This window comes from Mastomys coucha, unplaced genomic scaffold (assembly GCF_008632895.1).
Source record: "Mastomys coucha isolate ucsf_1 unplaced genomic scaffold, UCSF_Mcou_1 pScaffold9, whole genome shotgun sequence".
Taxonomy (NCBI): domain Eukaryota; kingdom Metazoa; phylum Chordata; class Mammalia; order Rodentia; family Muridae; genus Mastomys; species Mastomys coucha.
In genome coordinates, this window is record NW_022196915.1 from 96993349 (window position 1) to 97016091 (window position 22743).

The 22743-nt window shown below is 34.1% G+C and overlaps 1 long non-coding RNA gene across 1 annotated transcript in view; it reads left to right on the forward strand.

Annotated features, from left to right (window-relative positions):
• LOC116084516 overlaps positions 1-7839 on the forward strand; it is a 143224-nt gene extending 135385 nt beyond the window's left edge. Inside the window, exon 4 of the long non-coding RNA XR_004116142.1 lies at positions 7756-7839. This is a non-coding gene — a long non-coding RNA (uncharacterized LOC116084516). The remainder of the gene's footprint in view (positions 1-7755) is intronic.
• The last annotated feature ends 14904 nt before the right edge of the window (positions 7840-22743 follow it).

A 22743-nucleotide genomic window follows, 5' to 3' on the forward strand; every position in this document is an offset into this window, starting at 1 on the left:
ATATATATATATATATATATATATATTCCTAAATACATAAAACAATCTGTTTATCTATATAATGTTACTTGCATATATATATATGTTTTTAGGACTCTTCAAAACTTATAAGGACAGAAATAATAGACATAAAAACCTTATTTTTCATCTGGCAGTTTTGTTTTAAATAAACCATGGTTCTAATGCAATGGTCTACTAAAAGCTTGTTTTGTTGGGTGTTCACTCACTCTATATAGAGATAACTGAGGCACTGCAAAAATCTATCTAGAGCTCATGAACATGGGATACAAATAAAACTGGCAAACAATCTGAGGGGAAGAAAAAGAGTTGATTTGAACAACAACAACAACTATAAAATGTGGTGTTGTTCCTAGTACTGGTTCCAACGTAGACAGACATAATCAGAAGACAGAGCCAGTATTAGAATGTACCACAGGGCAGCTTTAGCAGGAAAGGGAATGTAGAGTGAGAGCCAAGACACAGAACTTCTCAATGTTCATAGCTAAGGGTCGCCCCATGACTTCTACTCTGTTCTGTAGTGAAGGCATAGCAGAAACTTCTTAGTATATAGTCTGACTTTTAAAATGAGTGTAATAGTTGCAATATTGTTAATATTAGATAGGATATTAGTACTAATTGTTACTCGGATGTAGCACTTCTATATATGACATTATACTTTGATTTTCAGAGAAAGTTTGCAGTCATCACATTAATGAGACATTTTGGAGTTTATTTCTTCTTTGCTGCTTTAACAGAATGTCTGAGCCTTGGCCAGTTTTAAAGAACAGACACTTAGTGTCTCTCACATTTCTGGAAGCCAAAAGCTCATGATGAAGGTTTAAACTTCTAATGTGTCTAGACTTAGTGGATGATCAAAGGCAAGAGAGAAAGCGCCTTCTTCAAACCCTGTTGTAAATACATAGAATCCATCTGGTCATTCACAAGTATCATCTACCTTCAAATTTTCAACTTCTTTTAAAAATTAATTTAACTTTACATTTTTATTAAAATAAAATAAAATTTTCCTTTTTTACCACCAGCTTTTTGTAGGACTACGTCTTCCATGCTTTCCTATATAACTTTGCAGCCAATGTCAAACTGACAAATTCTGAAGCTGTGCTTGCACAATCGAAAGTAAACTTAACCTCCCAAATTTTAAATGGCTGCTCTGTGATGGATAGTAGAACTTTCATAACAATTTTCTGGAAAAAATTACATGAAGTATTGAAGTAACTGAAGAACAAATACTGGACAGACTTCAGAGGCAATAATATGAAACAACTCCACAACGCTTATTTATACAATTTACTAAACCATAACACCTCTGGATAAAGGTCCCCATGAGTGTCTGATACAACTAAAAACTGCTTGAACACTGAGCTCTGCCTCTCAGTTGACTGTCTTTTACTGGAATTATAGTAATTATAATGTAAAAGTAGAGTTCTCAGTGAAGAGTCAGGAAGGAAAGGAATGTTTAAAGTTGCACAGAGGTATACAACCCTATTTTTAAGTTTGTGTGTGATTTGACTAGGTATCCATGTCAAAGCAGATTAAAAGTCAAGCAAAGCATGAGATTCGAGAACATATGGCACATTTGTCAACACTGACAAGACCAATGACAGGAATAATTCATGAGTTCTTCCACAGTCTTAACACTTGCTCTATTTTCTAAAGCGTTACTATTAACATAAATAAAATCTAAAGACAGAATTCCATAATTAAACACTCAGTGGATTAAAAATGACGACGTTGATATCATTTGCATTTGTCTCTAGGAACACCTGCATTTATTTCTAGGATCTTTTTAGTGACAGAGAAACACAGCTGGCAAAGTTATGACTAATGAAAAACATAAAGTTAATGCCATGTAGGACTAGAAACATTATTTATTTCTTCCACACTAAATATTAATAGAAATCAGGAGATGTGCATCAGATTCAAGATATATAATGCATATTTTAATACTAATTTGAGGTAAATATGATGATGAAAATTTGTGAGTGCTGATAGGTAAGTAAAATAATTAATGATAAAATATTATATCACAATAATATAGCTTATATGCATCTAATTGATGTAAATCTGACAATTCTCAACGAACTGTGATGTTTTTTAAGCACAAAGCCTACCACTCACAGGCTTAGACACAAACTCACATAAGTGAGTATACTATCTTAACAAGTAGAAGAAAGAAACATTTGCTGTATGACTTTACTGCCTATTTTTGAATTAGTTACAATATAATATAAAAATTTTATACAAAGAACACATATATAAGGTATCAACCCCATCAAACATTTTATAGAGTACACATGTATAAGGTATCACCTGATATTATTAATGTAATTAATGAGAATTGATCTTTGATAAAAGAGAAAGTATTGGTTGCATATAAATGTAAGATTAACATTGACAGAGTCCTGTATCTTTCTTATCATTTGAAAAAATATGGCATGATTTTTATGACAAGTAACTTTTCTTGAGAACAATATTAAGTGATCACTAACATCATTTGTGTTAACCCTAATACAGAGATAGTGTAGTGATCAAAAGTTTGGAATATATGAGAGCCACTAGTGGTAAAAGGTAAACTCATTCTTCCCACTGTCCAAAAGTAGATACTTCCCTCCTAAAGTCTCAGTTCGCACTTAGATGCAATTGCCTTATTATTTTAAATAAAAAATTGAAATTTAGTAAAGTATCATTTTGCATACAGCTTACAAGTAGATTCATTCATATATTTACAGCCTCAAAATTTCATTGAGGTACATTATCATATTTTTAATTACATATCTACTCTTTATAGTGTAGTTTTCTTATGTGTTTATGAAGAAAATGATTCCATAGCTAGCTCATACTCTTGAAATATGATATAAATAATAATTTGAGAAATATTTATTTATATTTCTCAGCTAAATTTTATTCTTATTATTTTCAGATACAATTCACCATGTGAATACAATTCATCACAGACATTCGTTTTTTCACTGATAAGCATATTCACATTGGCAGGTGTTTGTAGACATATTGAAAATTATTTTATATTTATCATGTTTTATTCTAATTTATTCTCTTTTCATTTGTTCTGTTTTATTTTGTTCTCTGATTCTTGGTAATGGTATATTGCTTTCTATCTTTATATTTTTATTTTAACTGTGATTTTATAACTACTGAAGAAAACTTGTTTGAACTTTACATATTTTTAATATTTTATTAATTTCGTTATTTGCTTTAAGCCATGACTGCAGTATTCTCCATCCTTTCCTCCCAGGACTTCTCCACTTCTCCCCTCTCCCCAGCCCACAGCTCTTCCCTTTCTTTTCAGAGAAGGGGAGGTCTCTCATAGCTATCAACCAACTCTAGCCTTTCATTTCAGGTTACAGAATATGAGGCACATCCTTCTATTGAGGCTAGGTGAGGCAGCCATGTTACTGGGCAAGAAGGGCTGAAGAGAGATATTTCAATGTCATAAAAAATGTTGGGGCTTGGCCAGGCAGTCAGCTGCTGTCACTGTCATGTCCTTAATTTTTGGACATGTGCATCCGATGTTCTTGTCCTTCCTGCTTACTCAAATAATACTTAGTCCTTCTGAAATCTCTAATGGGGTTGAAGACTATATAGCTATAGTCTCACAATTAAACTTAAGTTGTTTAGGATTTTAAAAAGCTATTTTTAGGATGGTAATAAAAGTTAAGATTGGGCTGGAGAGATGGCTCCGTGTTTAGGATCACCGACGGCTCTTCTGAAGATCCTGAGTTCAGTTCCCAGCAGCAACAACAACAACAACAAAGTTAAGATAAAACTATCTTAGATATTTAGATACAAAATACAAACTCACCAAGATAGTATAGATGATAAAATACTAAGTCGGCAAATATAAAATGGACCAGACATTATACATGTGTATCACACCTTATAGTTTTCTCAATTGGTATAGTTGTATTCAATTTATATTAAAAGCCTTTGATTGGACTAAAAAGGGGAAATGTAGAGAGAACTTATTATTTTTTTTTTTATGGATGCCTCACCTGTCAAATTAAAAAGCTTGTAGCTTATGGCTTAGGCAGGAGCTAGAGATGGGACATCAGGATGAGAAAGAATTCTCAGAGAGAGAGTGGAAGGGGAAGAGCAGGAAAGAGGAGAGGTGACTGGTGTATGGATGCATGGTACCTGAGCACAATAGCCAGCCACCTGACAAAGGGAGGTGGAGATAAAAGGCTATCTTTAGTTATGATCTATCAGAGTAGAACCTAGCTATATGGCCAAGGGATTTGTAAATATAATCAGAGTCTGAGTCTTATTTCTGGGAGCATGGGGTTGGGAGTCAGAACCAGGATGTAATTTTAATATAGTCTACTTATGTGAAAGGATCTCAAAAGTAAACAACAGAGTGAGAGACAGTTTCCATCAGTTGCTGGTGAATGCTCTCTGATGATGATTAAGCTTGGCTCCTGTGTGGAAGCACTGCAGAATATCATTAGCAATGTTAGACGTGGGTGCCTTCTCATGGCATGGGTCTCAAGATGGACAAGTCATTTGTTGGCCACTCCCTTAATTTATGCTCCATCATTAGCTCTGCACATTCTTTAGGCACAAAATTTTGTAGGTTAAATGTTTTGTGGGTTTTTTATTTTTATTTTCCCTTTCACATAGTAAACCTAGATAAAACCAAGTTACTTTTAAAGTTTATCAAAATACTATCTCTCTACTGACTTACACAAAAGTTAAGAAAATTGGGAATTAACTTCTTTTTATTTTCCTATACATGGCTTGATGTTTTACATGTAAGCACTGTATGGACATGTCAAAATATAAAATAAAATAGAAACAAAGAACCAAAACCAAAACCCAAATGTCTATCAGAATATCTAATTGATTTTCAAAATCTAGTCACATGTGGTGTGAACATTTTAGATGAAAGGCAGGTTTTCAGACACTTTACCTTGCTGATTTTTTTTTTTTTACTTAATAGTTTTGCATTGTATTTGTCCATTAAGCCAGTTATGCCTTTTAATTTAATACTTCCAATATAGAATGATGTACAATTTAATTCAGAAACAAGTCAAAATATTTACAGGTACACATTTTATTGTTTTTAAGATTCATTTCATTATGACTTTAAACACTTTTCCTATATTTACTTGCCTGGGTGAGGATACATGCACTTGGTTGCATATACTCATGAATACCGCAGGCCCAGGATTATCTACAGTTGGAGAAAATTCTGAACCTTCCTAGAATGTGTGCTCAGAATCAAATTCTCATTCTCACCAAGAGCAGTGAACCAACCGTTTTAACTGTTGACTCATTTCACTAGATCCAGAAATACTCATTTCAAGTAACAAAATTAGTGGTACTGAAAAGTCCTCATATTGTTTGAAATCTCTCATGGTTTTTGCTTTAATCAGAATTACATTCCTTGAGAAGTCATACAGATGTCCTACATGAATAGAAGAAAATGTTCAAGATGACTAATCATTAGGGAAATGCAAATTAAGACTGTATGCACTGTCATATTTTTATATTAAGAATGTCTGTCTCTAAGAACACAAAGGGTAACAACATTCTGACAAGAAATTAGGGAGAAAGCAGCCATTGAAAATTGTTGGTAAATTAAAATTTATTTGCCCTCTATACAGTAAACAGTATACAGTTTATAAAATAATTAAAATGCATTATGTTCCAATAATCCCACCACATAAAATACATTCACGCAAAACAAAATCTGTATGCAAAAAGAACCTTCATATTCTATATTTATTGTAGCAATATTCTCAATAGTAAAAAATTCTAACAAACTAAGTGTCCACCAATGAAGGGAAAGAGTATGAAAACATGGCCCATACCCTCATACAATGTTCAGCCATTAAAGAATGGAATCCTGTTACTGCCACACAGATGTAGTTGAAAACCATTATGTTAAGTGAAATTTTCCAGAAAGGATGAAGAATTGTGATATCCATTTTACATTAATTACAGGTTGACCTCATGAATTTTTCCAAGAAAAAAAGCAAAGTAAGTGAACAGAGAGTTAAGGGTATTAAATTAGATGTTATGAGAAGTTTAGTGTCATATTGCAGTGGCCAGGACCAGATAACAATGTACTGCATATTTTAAAAGTGTTAATAATAATATGTTTTTACCATAAATAAATGATCAGTGTGGCAGTACACATGTAAACATATGTCATAATACTTAAGTATGTATAATAGTTTTGCTTTTGCACCTCATTTACAAATAATTATAATTCAAAGTTTTCAAATCTTATGCAACTGAAAACTAGACATAAAGATAAATGAGTATAGGTCCATCCCAACATCTTTAATAAAAATATGATTTCAAAAAAGCATTTTACTCATAAAACAATTGAGCAACGAATTTTGTTAGCATTATTTGTTTAACAAAGAGTAAGGTGTAAAAGACTTGATAAGATAATTGAATATAGAACTATAGAATAAAATGCATACCAAATGCCTTTTTGAAAATAAGTCCAGGAAACCTACTAAAACCAAGGAAAGTGAAATCTGCTTGTGTGCCATCATAGAGTGCCCTATGCCTTACGTCTCTGACTTGGGAACTTTCATCCTTAAATGAGATGTATCCATCTAATACCTTACCTCAAGGACAAGGGAGCACATGGAATAGGTGGCAGAAAAAGTTTAAGATGGTGGTGTAGGCTACAAAGGAAACAAGCCTCTCTAAATACATGTGAACTCGGTGGCTGAGGCAGCATGAGTCTGCATCAGATGCAAGTACTAGAGTTGAAAGGAGAAATGACCCCACCTGAAGGCAGTAGTTAGCTGTCATTAATAACGACTTGCTAATGAAAATTTAGTTTTACAATGAATTTATGAAATTCTTAGGGAAATGGATGGATCTGGAGAATATCATCCTGAGTAAAGTAACCTAGTCACAAAAGAACACACTATGCACTCACTGATAAGTGGATATTCAGTCACCAAACCCAGACACTATTGTGGATGCCAGCAAGTGCTGGCTGACCGAGCCTGATACAACTGTCTTCTGAGAGGCCCTGCCAGTGCTCAACTACTACAGAAGTAGAGGCTCACATGGATAGAGATGGATAGTAGATGACTATCCATTGGACTGAGCACTGGGTCCCCAGTGAAGAAGTCAGAGAAAGGACCCAAGGAGCTGAAGGGAACAACAATATAATCTAACTAGTACCCTTAGAGGTCCCAGGGACTAAATAACTAACCATTGTGGGACTCATGGCTCCAGCTGCATATGTAGCAGAGGATGGCCTAGTCAGTCATCAATGGGAGGAGAGACCCTTGGTCCTATGAAGGTTCTATTCTCCAGTATAGGGGAATGCCAGGGCCAGGAAGTAGGAGAAGGTGTGTTGGTGAGCAGAAGAAGGGGGCAGGGAACAGGGAATATTTTTTATTATTTATTTCAGAGGGGAACCGGGAAAGGAGATATTATTTGAAATATAAATAAAGAAAATATCTAATAAAAAAGAAAGAAAATTTAGTTTTGTCTATGCAAGTCACACTGGGTAAAAAATAAGGATAGATGCCCAGCAGTAGATGAACAACAGAAAATGAAGTCAACAGGATCTTTAATCATGATCTTTATTTAAGATCATTAATAATGATCTTTTACAAACATCTTTATAAATGATCAGTGTGGCAGTACACATGTAAACATGTCATAATACTTAAGTATGTGCAATAGTTTTATTTTTATTTTGCATGTGTTATATATTTTTTATTCTCTGTTTTTACCCCACAGATCTTTTGAGCATGGGTTTCCCTTAGCCTTGAGGTAAGGTATTGGATGGATACATCTTGATTAAGGATGAAAATTCCTTCAGGCACAAAAATGTAGACAAATCTTAAGAAAAGTAAGTCTAGTGACAGGCCCAAATTGGGATCAAGCTCAAGGGGAGGATCGAAGGCCTGACACTATTACTGAGGCTATGGAGTGCTCACAAAAAGGGCCCTATCATGACTGCACTCCAAAAGACCCACCAAGCATCTGAAAGAGTCAGATGCAGATATTTACACCCAACCAATGGACAGGAGCTGTTCAACCTTGTGGTTGAATTAGGGAAAAGCTGGAAGAAGCTGAAGAATTGGGAGACCCTGGAGGAAGACCAGCAGTCTCAACTAACCTGGACTCCAGAGATCACTTTGATAGTAGGCCACCAACTACGCAGCATACACCAGCTGCTATGAGGCCCCCAGCACATATCCAGCACAGGACTGCTGGGTTTGGATCAATCAGAGAAGATGCACCTAACCCTCTAAAGACTGGAGGCCCCCGGGAATAAGGAGATCTGGTGAAATGGGAGGGTGAAGGGGTGGGAACATCCTCGTGGAGATAGCAGAAGGAGGTATGGGATGTGGAAGAGGTAGAGGTGGATTGAGAAAGGAATAAAATCTGGAATGTAAAAAATAAGATTAAATAAAAACCAAAACCAAAACCAGACAAACAAAAAGGTCAGAGACTTAAGGATTAAAATAGATCTCTGACCTGGGAACTTTCATCCTTATTCTAAGAGGATACCTTAAAATAAGAGGCTTTTTTTTTTTTTTTTAGATATTTTCTTTATTTATATATCATATGATTTCTCCTTTCCCAGTTTCCCCTCAAAAAAAAAAAGACCAAAAGAACCCCCCAAAACCAACAAGAACAAACCCCTGTTGCCTCCCCCTCCCCCTGCTTGCCACCCCACCATCTCCCACTTATTGGCCCTGGCATTCCCCTACACTGGGGCACAGAACCTTTACAGGGCCAAGGGCCTCTCCTCCCCATTGATGCTCAACTTTGCAATCTTCTACTATACACATGCTGCAAAAGCCCCTTAAGACGAACAATAATATGAACTAACTAGTACCCTCAGAGCTCCCAGGGACTCAACCACCAACCAATAAGAGGCTTTTTTTAAGGCATAGTCTGTTGGGCATAGTATCTGATATGTTGTCACACAAGAAGATTTTATATCTATATATCTGTCTGTCTGTCTGTCTGTCTGTCTGTCTATATACCACCCACACACACACACACACACATATGCCTTACATCTCTGACCTGAGAACTTTCATCCTTAAATGAAATGTATCAATCCACTACGTTACCTCAGTTACCAAGTAACCCAATGAAATAGGAGGCAGAAAAATAGTTTAAGAATCACAAGGGGTACCATGAGATACACATGTGGTGTACATACATATATGCAGGTAAACACTCATATAGATGAACTAGTATATATATGTACATATATATATATATATATATCATGGCTTCCAGTGTTTTTATTTTAATTCCTGAGTTTATGAAGGAATTAATCTCTGTGTATCTCTTTCTTTTACCTTTTCCTAAGGCATTTTTTCCTTCCTTGTTTATTTAGTTCTATCCTAGTGTGGTTGTTTTTTTTTTTTAACCTTATTTTATTCTATTACTATTCCTAGGAAGCCTGTTTTTTCTACTTTTTATTCATTAATATTTTTGTGATGAGAAACATATGGGTGGGTAAGATCCAGAAGTGAGGAGGAACTGGAATAAGTAGTGTGAGAAGAAACTGTAATCTAGATATGTTATATGATAAAATAAAACTGCTTTTGATAAGAGAAAAAATAATCAAAATTTTACAACTTTTAGGTTTAAAATTTAGAAAAGTCTTCCTAAAAGTGTCATTGTGGCACTGTTTATTTCCATTCTTATCCTGAGATCTATTTTCAGAAATATTAATTCAAACAAATGTAAATGAAACAGATTTACTGTCATAAAATAAGGGTCATATCAAGATGTGATATCATTTTAACTGATTCTAATATTTCCTAGTCATCAACATACTAAAGAATTATTTTACATGCAAATGAAAAGTTTTGGAAAAGAAAAATCTGTTTCCATCCTATGAAGGGAGGTGTTTGTTTTGTATTAGCATGTTTCCTACTATTGTTTTCTCTTGTTGTTTTGATTTTTCTTTTATTTTTTGTATTGTTTCTCAGAGAGAAAGAGAGAGAGAGAAAGAGAGAGAAAGAGAGACAAAATGAAAGAGAGAAGATGAAATGTGGATATGGTTTCTCCAGTGAAAAAAATCTGGGAAGACATTCTGGAGCAAAACATGATTAAAACATATCGTTTGAAAAAAGATAAAATATGTTGGAATATTATGAAATTCTTAACTAGTTCTACCCAAAATATGACTTCTCAAATTTTAGTCATGCTAATCTGTCAAACAAATATTATCTCATAAATTTTCAAGAATAAAATGATCAAGATCTTTTTTACCAGGAGAAAAACAGAAAAAAAATATTGCACCTTGATAGAAACATTATGCAGAATTAATATTTCAATGAATATATTCATACCTAGTTTCTTAAAATAAATTTACATATTCATGTTTATAAGCAAAGGCATGTATTTCCAAAAGTAAACTTTAAATTACATTTATTAGTAAGTGAAAATTATTTTATTTTAGACACAATTCTCTTATATTACATAATATTTTAAATTTAAAGTAGTTAATTAAGTATAACTTAAAACTATAATAATGGTTTTCACATATTTATAATAATAAGAGGTCTTAATTTTCCTTCACAACTTTCCATATTTATTATTTAAGTTTCTTAAAGATATTTTCAAGCTTATAAAGACTGAAAATAATGCCAATTTTTCTAATGAATTAAAATTCAGAAGAATAGTATGCTTAGCATTTTTTATGTTTATGTTAAATATGTGTTTGTTTTTCTTTTCTTATTTTATTAAAAATAGATTCTTTTCTCATACAATATATCCAAATTATAGTTCCCTCTCCTACCCCTCCCAATTATTCCCTGCCCCCTGTCTGCTCCACTCCAATTCTGTCTGTCATAGAAAAAGAATAGGCTTCTAAGAAATAAAAACCAGACATGACAAAATAAAATTCAGTAAGATGAAGCAAAAGCTTTCGTACTAAAGCTGGACATTGCAAATGAACAGGAGAGAGTCCTAAGCATAGGAAAAAGTGTCAGACTACACACTCTTTACCATAGTCAGAATTCTTATAAAAATAGGAAACTAATAGTTAATAGTATCTACTCAGAGAACCTGGTGTGGATCCCTGTAGGCCCTGTGTTTGCTTCTTTGGTCTCTGTGAGTTCAAATCTGCCTTACTCGGATGATTCAGAGAGCCCAGTCCTTCTGGTGTACTTCATGCTCTTTGGTTCTTACGCGCTTTTTACCTCTTCCCAAAGATTATTTGAGCTTTGAGGGAAGAGATTTGATTGCAACCTTCAATTAGGAGTCTCTCACATAGTGTGTGACTCTGAGTCTCTCCATCTGGTCCCATCTCCTACCAGATTTAGCCTCTCTGATGACTGGCAAAGGACATCAATCAGCTGAAGTGCCTATAGAATCGGAAAAAAATCTACTAACTTCACATGTGATAAAAGAATAAAATAAAAAATATATAAAGAACTCAAGAAACCAGACAAGAATACAAATAATCCAAAGAAAAACTGGGCACATATCTAAACAAAAACTTCTCAATGGAGGAATTCAAAATCCTGAAAAACTTAAGGGAGCCTTCAACATCCTTAACTATCAGGGAAATGCTTCTGATTTGATTTTATTTCAATAAAATGGAGTTATGATTTTAAAAGAAAATTTAAACTTATTGAGTATTTCAACTAAAAAGGGAACAAATTATAGTCAAAATATCATAATTCTTATGTTTAACAAATGAAAATATAAGCCATAAAATGTAGTTATGGTTTGGTTTTCTGTAGTAGATAACCTAAGTAGTCTATGTGATACTAAATTTTAATAGTTGAATAGTTTTATCTTCTGTATTTACATAGAAGTAAACTGAAAACTAAAATATTGTCTATGAATGTCTATAAAAAAATCATGTCATTATAAAGCCATTGAAATTTAGCAACAACATAATACTGCATAACATGTAATGGTTATAGAAAAATTAAATGCCAGGATTATTTATTTATTTATATTTATTTATTTTTATTTATTTTTATTCGATGTTTTCTTTATTTACACTACAGGTTCCCCTCCAATAGAAAAAATAAAAATAAAATAAAATAACATAAGAAAAAAATAAAATGAAAAAACCAAAAACTAAAACAATCTCCTGTTCCTTCTCCCCTTTCCCTGTTCACCACCCCAGCCTCTCCCACTTGCATTCCCCTATACTGGGGCATAGAACCTTCACAGGACAAAGGTCCTCTCTTCCCATTGATGATTGACTTGGCGGTCCTCTGCTATACACATGCTGCGGGAGCCATGAGTTCCCCCTTGTGTACTACTCTTTGGTTGGAGTTTAGTCCCTGGGGTCTCTGAGGGTACTAGTTAGTTCATATTGTTGTTCCTGCTAAGGGGCTGCAAACCCTTCAGCACCTTGGGTCCTTTCTCTAGTTCCTTCATTGGGGAGCCTGTAATCAGACTAACTAAGCAAGTAAAAGATCTGTTTGACAAAACTTCAAGTCTCTGAAGAAGGAAATTGAAGAAGATCTCAGAAGATGGAAAGATCTCCCATGCTCGTGGATCCGCAGGATTAATATAGTAAAAATGGCCATCTTACCGAAGGCAATCTACAGATGCAATACAATCCCCATCAAACTTCCAACTCAATTCTTCACAGTCTTGGAAAGAGCAATTTGCAAATTCATCAGGAACAATAAAAAACCTAGGATAGCAAAAACTCTTCTCAACAATAAAAGAACCTCTGGTGGAATTACCATCCCGGACCTTAAGCTGTACTACAGAGCAATCGTGATTAAAAACTGCATGGTATTGTACAATGACAGGCAAGTAGATCAATGGAATAGAATTGAAGACCCAGAAATGAACCCACACACCTATGGTCACTTGATCTTTGACAAAGGAGCTAAAACCATCCAGTGGAAAAAATGCAACATTTTCAACAAATGGTGCTGGCTTAACTGACAGTTAGCGATCCATTCCTATCTCCTGTACAAAGCTCAAGTTCAATTGGATCAAGGACCTCCACATAAAACCAGATACACTGAAACTAATAGAAATGAAAGTGGGGAAGAGCCTAGAGCACATGGGAACAAGGGAAAATTTCCTGAAGAGAACACCAATAGCCAGGATTTTTTTAAACTTGAACTTCTTATTTAAGAGTTGGGTACTATTACTTCTTAATATGGAATTAATATAAGAAATGTCTGAAATCCAAAAATGAATGAAAATTTATTTCTTAATAAAAGGCAGAAATTTAAAATGAGATACATAGTTTTGTTTTTCTAGTTATGAGTATTCAAACCAATATCATTGATTTACTATTGAAACAATCTAAAACATGTTTACTCATACAAAATCCTTACAATTAACAAGCTTTTGTCAATTGAGCCTTGAGACTTATTTTTATCTAAAATATGTATAACAGACTGCTACAAATATTGCTGAATAGACTTAATTGCCTTAAATATGAACTGTTTAATACATGAAATGAAAATAGTCAAATGCTTGGTTTAAATGTATTTTAAACTAAGCTGTGTATGCAAGTGTATGATTCTCACTTCAAGGCATCCTTGACAGATCTTGTATTAACAGACCAACCTAATAATAACCCTGTTCACATGCACCTTTGAAATTAATCACAGGAGTGCTGAATTCCAAAACCTATAACCAGCACAGTGTAACTGTCCTTGGACAGTCGCTTTAAAATGAAACGTGAGTTTTATTTCTAGATTTCACAGAGTAAGAGAAAGCACTGTTCTTTGAAAATCAAGATAGTTTTTGGTATATCCTTTTATTAAATTAATACCTTTGGCATGTTTCCTTTGCTTCATTCTGATTATATTCACACATGTGTATTCTGTTTTTCTACTATGATAATTCAGGCGCAGTGACACTTGCTCTCAGCATGACTTTTCTTCATAAAAGCTTCGTCTACCTTATTACATTCCCAGCACATTCTAATTAAATTCCTTTTCATTTCTCTCTGTCTCAGAGGGTTAGAGATCCTCAAGAATATTTAACAAAATTCAACAAAGCAACTACCTGAAGTTGATGCATTAACCTTGGCACTGAGAGCTACTTTATTCAGACCACGTATGCCAGCAACATCATTCCACAATGACCTAAAAATGGCATTATTTCACTCTAACTAGAGAGGCTGTAAATGAATAACGATCATTTCTGACTCATTATATGTATTATGCATTTTGCCCTGGGAAGTTTTAAGGGAAAAAAAAGCCACAGCAAAAGTCTCCCTTTGACTGCTTGTAAATACTAAAATATACAAATCCTTTATTTATTCATAACAAGGACAAAAGACTTTGATTTTTTTACTGAAATACTTTATGCTAATATATTGCATACCAGCTAAATTCTATACTGAACTCAGATACCACTCTTTTACTGTGTTTCATACAACAGCTTATAGTTTCAGAGAAAGATAATCTTTCCTAGGTAACATTTACTTTGTGGAGATATATTTTGTCTACGCCCCAGAGGGTTTGGAACTTAACAAATCAAGAACATATATGGCTGCATTTATTTGCATGTTTGTACAGTTTAAAATTCAGAATGCTACCTTGGGTTGATGAAACGCCTGAAAATTTATGACCACTTTGTTTTTGATATATTGCCAAAGGAGGTTGCAGATGCTCTAGATATAGAGGTGTATATTTGGAACTAAATTGCCTTTTCATCTCCATTCCTCTCCATTTCTGAAAATTCCCCAACTCTCTGGATATCAGAAGGGCTATGCAGCCATGTCTAACCTAATTATTTTTAAATTCTGGCAAAGTGTTTTGGCTGGCTTACTCCTACATTATTTTTACAGTTTTATACATTTGAATAAGAGATACTGAACACCACATATGAGTCCTTCATCAATAGAAATTCTCAAATTTTTCATTTTCATGGGTATAAATGTTAATCCATAAGTAATCTGGAGCATAGAATAATAAAACTAATATAAAATCACAAGCCAATTGAGTGTCAAGATGCATCCCAGCTCATGCAAAATAAAATACTTGGCATAATAATAATAATAATAATAATAATAATAATAATAATAATAATAATAAAAACTTTGTTTGTAGCAGATGTAGTTAAGAGAAAACACATGATGTCCTTGAAATAATTACAGAAACAGAAGTACTTTAAACAGTACTGGTTATGAGGAAATTACAAAAGAAAATACTAACTTCTAGTTTCTAGCTGCATTCGCAGTGTTACAACCATGTGCATTTGGAACCATGTTCATGACAGCAGTGAAGAGCAAAGTCATCCGGGGTAGAGTCGAAAATGCATTCAGAAGAAAGTAAAAATACACGTGAAGTGAAAATATAGATTATGCTAGACTGGCTTAAAAATAGCCATTATAAACTTTGGCGAAACAATGATATGCGTTATTGTATAAGATTTCATCTTCATTATTGATCCCTTAGGTCTTTCCTTCATTCTATTTTATTAACCTATTTATATAGGTACTCTGGATAAGCTGCAGTATTTTTTGTTTTCTTTGAAGTACATATCATTAAAATATTTTGATATATGTTACATATCAGTACTTTAGATGTGCTTTATAAAAATATATGTACAAAAGTCTGAGTTATAGGCAGAGGTAGATAGGATGGATAGCTTTGAGAATATATGGCATCCATCCATACCAACAAATCAACCACAGTATCCATATTACATAAATAATAAATAAATAAATAATAATAATAATAAATAATAATAAATTGGGAGGAAGTAATAACACAAGACCTCACAAAACATAATCCATCTTTGTCTATAAAACAAAGCTTTGGGATGAGAATGCAAACATTATCTGGAAATAAATAGATATAATCAATTAGTTGGGATTACTCCTATTGAAGAGAACCTGACGGATATGGTTTGAGGGTTTGAAGAACAGTGAGGTAGGATGGTTGTGAAGAAGTGATAATGAAGTAATGTGGTACTTTTCTGTTTAAACCTAACATGAATAATCACATGCCCTGCAGTATCAGGCTGCATTTCAGAGTACACTCTAAGAGGTATGTAGCCACTGGGGGAGGAAATTTGTCTTATGGCCTTTTTCTGATGGTACTCACTTGAGACAAAGTTAAGACTCTAAGGAATAAATTATATTTTTAAAACTATTCATCAAGCTTTGTTAGTAATAAAGATTCAGGAAATTGGATTAATGCAAAACAAATTTGCTGTATATTCCATGGTAGTACAGGTGTTGCAGGAAAAAGTAACATATTTTGTGTTTGGACTTATGTGTCAGTTTGTAGAAGAGGAGAGCTATAAGTGATGCCCTTACCAGTACTGCAAGATGAATGTTATCCCATTTAATTAATATATCGAGAACTTTAAAGTCACAGAGTCAGCTTCTTTAGTAGAGTGCTCTTAATATACCTCCCGTTACCAAGCACATAGGTAGACAGAGCCAAATGCTCATTGTACATGTCAACCAACATACAATATGCCACCTGACAATAAGGAGAAGCACAAAAAACTTAAGAATTTCAGTTAATCTGCCCCTTCAGATATTTTCAAATGTCTAAGATAATTTCACTTCTTTTGCACACTTACTTATTTTGTTTTACAATGTATACTTATGTTTTATAAAAATATACTTTTTATTCTAACATATAATGGACAGTCATTTGTTTTTATTCAGTGAATGAATAATCATTAAAAATGACAGATGGGTCCTTTCTCTAGCTCCTCCACTGGGGACCCTGGGCTCAGTCCAATGGTTGGCTGAGAGCATCCACCTCTGACCAGGAATCGGGAGTGTATGGGTTAGTGAGCAGTGGGAGAGGGAGGAGATAGGGAATTTTTAGAGGGAAAACCAGGAAAGGGGATAGTATTTGAAATGTAAATAAAGTTATCTAATAAAAAAAGAAAAAAAACAGATGTATATTATGATGGCTCATTTCAGGATTGTGCATTGTCACCAGAGTGATGGAATTGCATCATATTGGTCAGTGTCAAGTGTTTGCCCTGTATTTAGCTGTATCTATTTATGTACCTATGTCAGTACACCCTAAACTATGGTGAAGTAAAGTGTATCAACAGAGTACACTGACTAACTGGGTCAAGAATGACTCACTCATATTTGTTTAATCTGTGATCTCAAGCAAAGTGTAACTACTTTGAATTTCAAAATAAACTCAGTGCATGCCCTCTGTAATGGTGTTTTTAGCTCCTCTGAATATCTCAGGTTTAGTCACATAATTTCCAGACCTATATTACTGTTTATGAACTCACACTAAAGCATGTAGCTAATAATGTTCTTTGTTAATGTTCTTTGAATAAATCACTTGTTACCTTTTCCTGGTTCTTGTATCAGTTTAATACTGCATGGCTACCTTTTCCTCATCACACTAGTGCTGAGAATGACACAGAAGGTATCTTGTGATTATTAGCTAAGCCTAGAACATACATGTTTCTGGAGAATATAAAAGAGACATTTAAAATTGAGTATTGATGGAGGTACATCACATATTAAGAAAGTAGCAGGCAATGTAGATGGTGGACCTTTTTTTTTTTTTTGATAGAAAGGGATACATGAAAGTGTCTCACAGTAGGAACATTGGAACTACAAGCAGAGCCCTTACTATAATGAGAAGTGGACAGAGCAGACACCAGGTCATGAATTTTTTTATATGATAGACTAACTGCAGTCTATACTGATGTGAGATAATTTGGAGTTTACACTAACACTACCAGCCTGAAGCTCATATTAATATTTTTTCAATTCAAATTTCTTGTTTTCTACCTATATTTAAAATGTATCATTGACATGTGATACTTATAATTAAGTATTGTTATCATGTTTTATACTATTGTTTTAGAATGGGTGAATTCTACCTAGAACAGATTTGCTGAAAAGAAACAGATAATTTTACAATATACTTGCCATTAGAAGTAACTTGATATTAAACATAAAGTAATTTTTTAATTTATTGTTTATTTGGATTATTTTCAGTTGAGTTTAATCAGCCTTTCCTGTGTGTGTGTGTGTGTGTGTGTCTGTGTGTGTGTGTGTCTGTGTGTGTGTGTGTCTGTGTGTGTGTGTGTGTGTGTGTATGTGTGTGTATGTTTGTGTGTATCTATTTCTAGGGCTAACCATTTAGTAGTGGGTAAAAAACTAGGGGTTCATGTCTGGGGAAGACTAATCCAGCCTCTTTAAGCAGTTGGTAATTGCTTGTTTCTCTTCTTGTAGAAGTAGAATTTCAGACATTAAACTTGGGATGTCAATTTTAGTTGAAAACTTTCAGATCTTGTTAGGGTAACCGTATTGTTGACATTTTTGAGGAATATCCCTCCATGCTAGCTAGAAGATTCAATCTTGCAGCAGTCTTTTGGGGGCCTCCAATTCTAACAAGATTTCTAGTCTTTCTTCTATGTTGTTTCCTTGCCTTGGATATAAGAACTACATTTTAAATGTATCCACTGCGGGTTGCCACCCAATGGTCAGTTCTCTGGATTTGACAAGTTTATGGCTTTCTCTAAAGGTCTCCTTCTAGGACAAAAATTATTCTAGTTTAGTAAAGTAATGGTAGTAGGTTATAGTTAAGACCCAGGACCTCACTAGATACATGTCGTATGATACATTTTGAGTTGACTGCAGTTAGTTAGTTTAGGAGGTGCTCCATGACTAACATTTAGTAAGAATTTACCATACTGGTGATAGTTGTGGTTCATAGAAATCACAGCTAGGTAGGCCTATTGAATATTTTTCTACATTACCAGCTTGTACCATCTTCTAGTACTATGAAAGCTAGTTCTCAAGGTTAGTCCTAGTTTAATCATCTGAGTCTTTTAGCCAAAGCATATGATGTCTTCATCAATAGGGACTTAGCTTCAACTTCTGGATCACCACAAACACTCTGGGACTATACTGAACAACAACATATAAGGAGATTCCTCATAAAAAGGTATTGAGGTTTTTTATAAGATATTCTATATAATCTTTGGATAGGTTAATATCAACACTGGTATAATAGCCTTTATACTATCATTTTATGTAAACACAAATCCCTCACATTTTTCACTCATTCTTAATGCTTTGTATCCCTCCTTTCTCTTTTATTTTTACATTGACTTATGTATCTCAATAAAAGCCACCTTACAGATTTCCTTATTCTTAACACATATGACCGGTATGTTGCTATTTCTGTTTCTAGAGCCTATCCCCTCACACACCCATAATCTCTTTATGGTTTTCTGGTTGTCTTTATTCATTAAATTTAAAATGTTTATTGTATATCAATTACAAAATGAATCTCTATTTGCTCTAGAACGTTTTATACATGCACTCAATATACATTCATCATAAGCACCCTCCTTCTAGATCTATAGCCTCAGGCTTTTCTAGCTAGCTTCTTTGTCACTCTTCTTTTATGAGACTTCTTCTATGTGAATAAATGTTTAAGCCAATAATTTTGGCTTGTTCTGTGACTAGCTCATGACATAATCAATCCATTTAATTCATTCTCTGTGTTCCATACAGCTAGTTACCTTCTTCTCAGTTGCATGTGCCAGGCATGGGAATGCCTGACAGTTCCCAGAATCCTCTCTCTCTGCTGGAACTCCCACCTCATATTTTTTGCCATAGGCATTTTAATGGCCTGTGATGCTTCCACATAGTATGTAAAGATGCTTTCTCCATAGCTTTTCCCAGAGAAGCCATTCCTATTTTCTCCTTCCTCACTTCACGCCTTCCTATTAACTTTCAGGTTGAACTATGCACATCTGTGTGTGAGAGACTTGGGTTCTGATGATCTGAAAAAAATAGGGCAGAGTACAGTGTAATACTGTAGACATAATTATGTCAGTTTTACTGCACTTTTATATACAATTGTAACAAAGAAGGAAAATAAAAGCCAATAAATACATACTAAATATTAACAGAACAGCCCTTTCTCAAGAGCAACCAATTTAAGCCCAATTTTCTGCCATGTACTAAAGATTATGTCTGGGAAAGTATGAAACAAGGCAGAAGGCCAAAGCCAGGTTCATGGTATATTGACCAAATTGTGTTATATAGCTATAATCTGACATCCAACAAAAACAAATGTATCTTATGAGTTGAATGTAAATGTTTGTCACCAGAGACATGATATCATGGCTAGGAACAACCCAGGAAACAAAATGCAACTGAGGTAAGAGGCCATCTGCCTTTTTCCTTGGAGTCTCTCTCAGAGTCTTTAGGCATTGTTACCATGGGTCCATTCTTTTGACTGGTTTCCAACATCTTCTGCTAAAAATATTTATGATGTATTTATTGACTTATTTATTTATTTATCCATTTTCACCTGACTGAGTTCATGATGCAGTGAGTAGTAGATAATACAGACATTTATGACGAGTCATAGTGCAGAGAGACAGACTGAATATTCAGCTCTAGGTGGGAGGGTTCTTCATATTAAGCCTCACCATCATAGTGAGTCAGTGAGAATCACAGAAATTTTGTGGAAATAAGGGACGAGTCAGAAGATAGTGAGGGAAGTTTTGAAGTGTAGACTTTTATACATAATCTCTTATCAGTTACTGGATGTGAAGAAGGGAGAGTCACTTTTCTGTATAGATGTTGTTTCCTAGTGTACAGCCCCACCTTGATTCATGCATTGTCTATATTAACTGGACTCAAAAAGGTTGTGAATAATAATAATAACCATATAAAAAGGGACATCACATGGAGAATGAGTATTGCTGCTGATTCCTGTGGGGAACTGGAAGGAATTCATGAGGTGGATGTAAGGTTAAAATGCTTGGTATATATGTACACAATTTATATAAATACAAAAATGATAGTATATATTTTTATTATTTTCTCATGCCACACAATCCAGTTGCAAGTTCCCTCTCCTCCAGTCCTCCCAGGTGTGCTCCACCTCCCCCTTCACCAGATCTACTCTCTTTTGTTTTTCCCTTCAGAAAAGAAAAGGTCTCCCAGGATTATCAATTGAACACAGTATAACAACTTACAGACCTGGCATAAATCCTCACATCAGAGCTGGGAGGCCAATCACAAGAAGGAAAAAGATCCTGAGAGCAAGTGAAAGAGTGAAAGACACCCCACTCAGTCCTACAAAAACACCAAGCCATCAACCATGACATATTTGTAAAGGACATCCAAAGATGCACGCAGGCACTTCGATTATGGCCTCAATCATGGTGAACACCTATTAACCCTGCTTAGTTGATTTGGTAGCAAATGTTCTCCTGGGGATTGTTTCTGAGACTGGGTCGCCCTTTGTCGCCCTGGTTGTCCTGGTACTAAGTCCTGCTAGGCCTTGAGCTCAGAGATCAACATGCATCTTCCTCCTTATTGCTATGATTAAAGGTGTATTCTACCATCACTTGACTGGCTCCTATATTTTAATTGAACATATTATAAAAGGAACTTCAGTAACTATGGGGTATTCCAAGATAGAGACATTTTGTTGAGACATTTTCACAAATGTCTTGAGGGTATAGAAAAGAGAAGAGAAGAAGAAAAATATATTAAGCTTAATGACTTTCAGTAATTATGGCAGTGGGGGCTATACTGAAGTAGTTTTGGCTAAAGAACAAAAGATGGACAGGTATTATTTTCATATGCCTCTGGTTAAAAAGAATGTCCCCCCACATGTGTCTCCAAGCACAAATGATGTTATAGATTTATCTTGGTAGTTGGTAGTTTGGAGCTTAAATTATGTACATAGAGAAAAATTCTGATATAATTCCACATTGAAAAGGCAAAAAACAATAAATGAACAACAGTAAAAATAAATGCACACAGTTTCTAATGTATAAAAAATTGTATACTTATTTTATTTATGTGCATTTAAAAAGCAAAGAAGGAAACTGAACACAGCACTTTTGAAAGAATAGCTAGAGTTCCTACCCATTAAGTGTCAACGGGAGTTCAATGGTTTTACAAAGTCGTTAGAGGAATTACTAAAAAAAACAACAGTAGACAATTTAAATGTATAAATAAGTGTTTACCAATCACTATTTTCACATATTTGTAAAAATAAGCAAACTTAATATCAGACCTAGAAGTATAGCCACTTTGAAATATTTCTAAATTTTCCTTTTATTGAGAAATGGAGACCCCCATAGTAATAAATTATATATGATTAAAAGGAAATTCTTCAATAGAAAAAGTTTATTACAATTAAAAAACAAATATGTAGGAAAAAATGACTAAAATTGAATTAAGACATTTCATTTCCAATAGGATACCCTGGAAGATTAAAACGAAAGCCATTGACTCTGAAAGGAATCCATTGTGACTGTGCTGGCAGGTAAAGCATGGGCAATGTAAATATAATTATATTGGAAATACATATGTGAAATGCAAGATGTGAATAATCACACTGAATGAAATTTCACAGATAGAGGAAAGAAAATATGCCCAGAGAAAGAGAGAAAGAATATACAAAACACCAAGTATAAAATTAAATAACCTATCAACTATCTATGATTGAATAAAATTTTATGAATGAAAGATAAAAAGTTATAAGTTAATGTAAGAAATATGTTGATGATGCAAGCATCTGTTAACATCTGGTTATCAGGTACCATCAATGTAAACAGTACATCTTAATACTCAAATAAATAAATGACTCCTGTATAATGGTGAAATCAGGGCCTAAACTGGTAAATAAGGGGATGTTTTTACTATGATGGAGATGATGATGATCATCCTCATAGTTATTATTATTAACGTCAAGTGTGTATGTTCAGATTCAAATGGAATAGTTAAAGGAAAGTACTTTCTTTTTCTTTCTTTCTTTCTTTTTTTTTTTT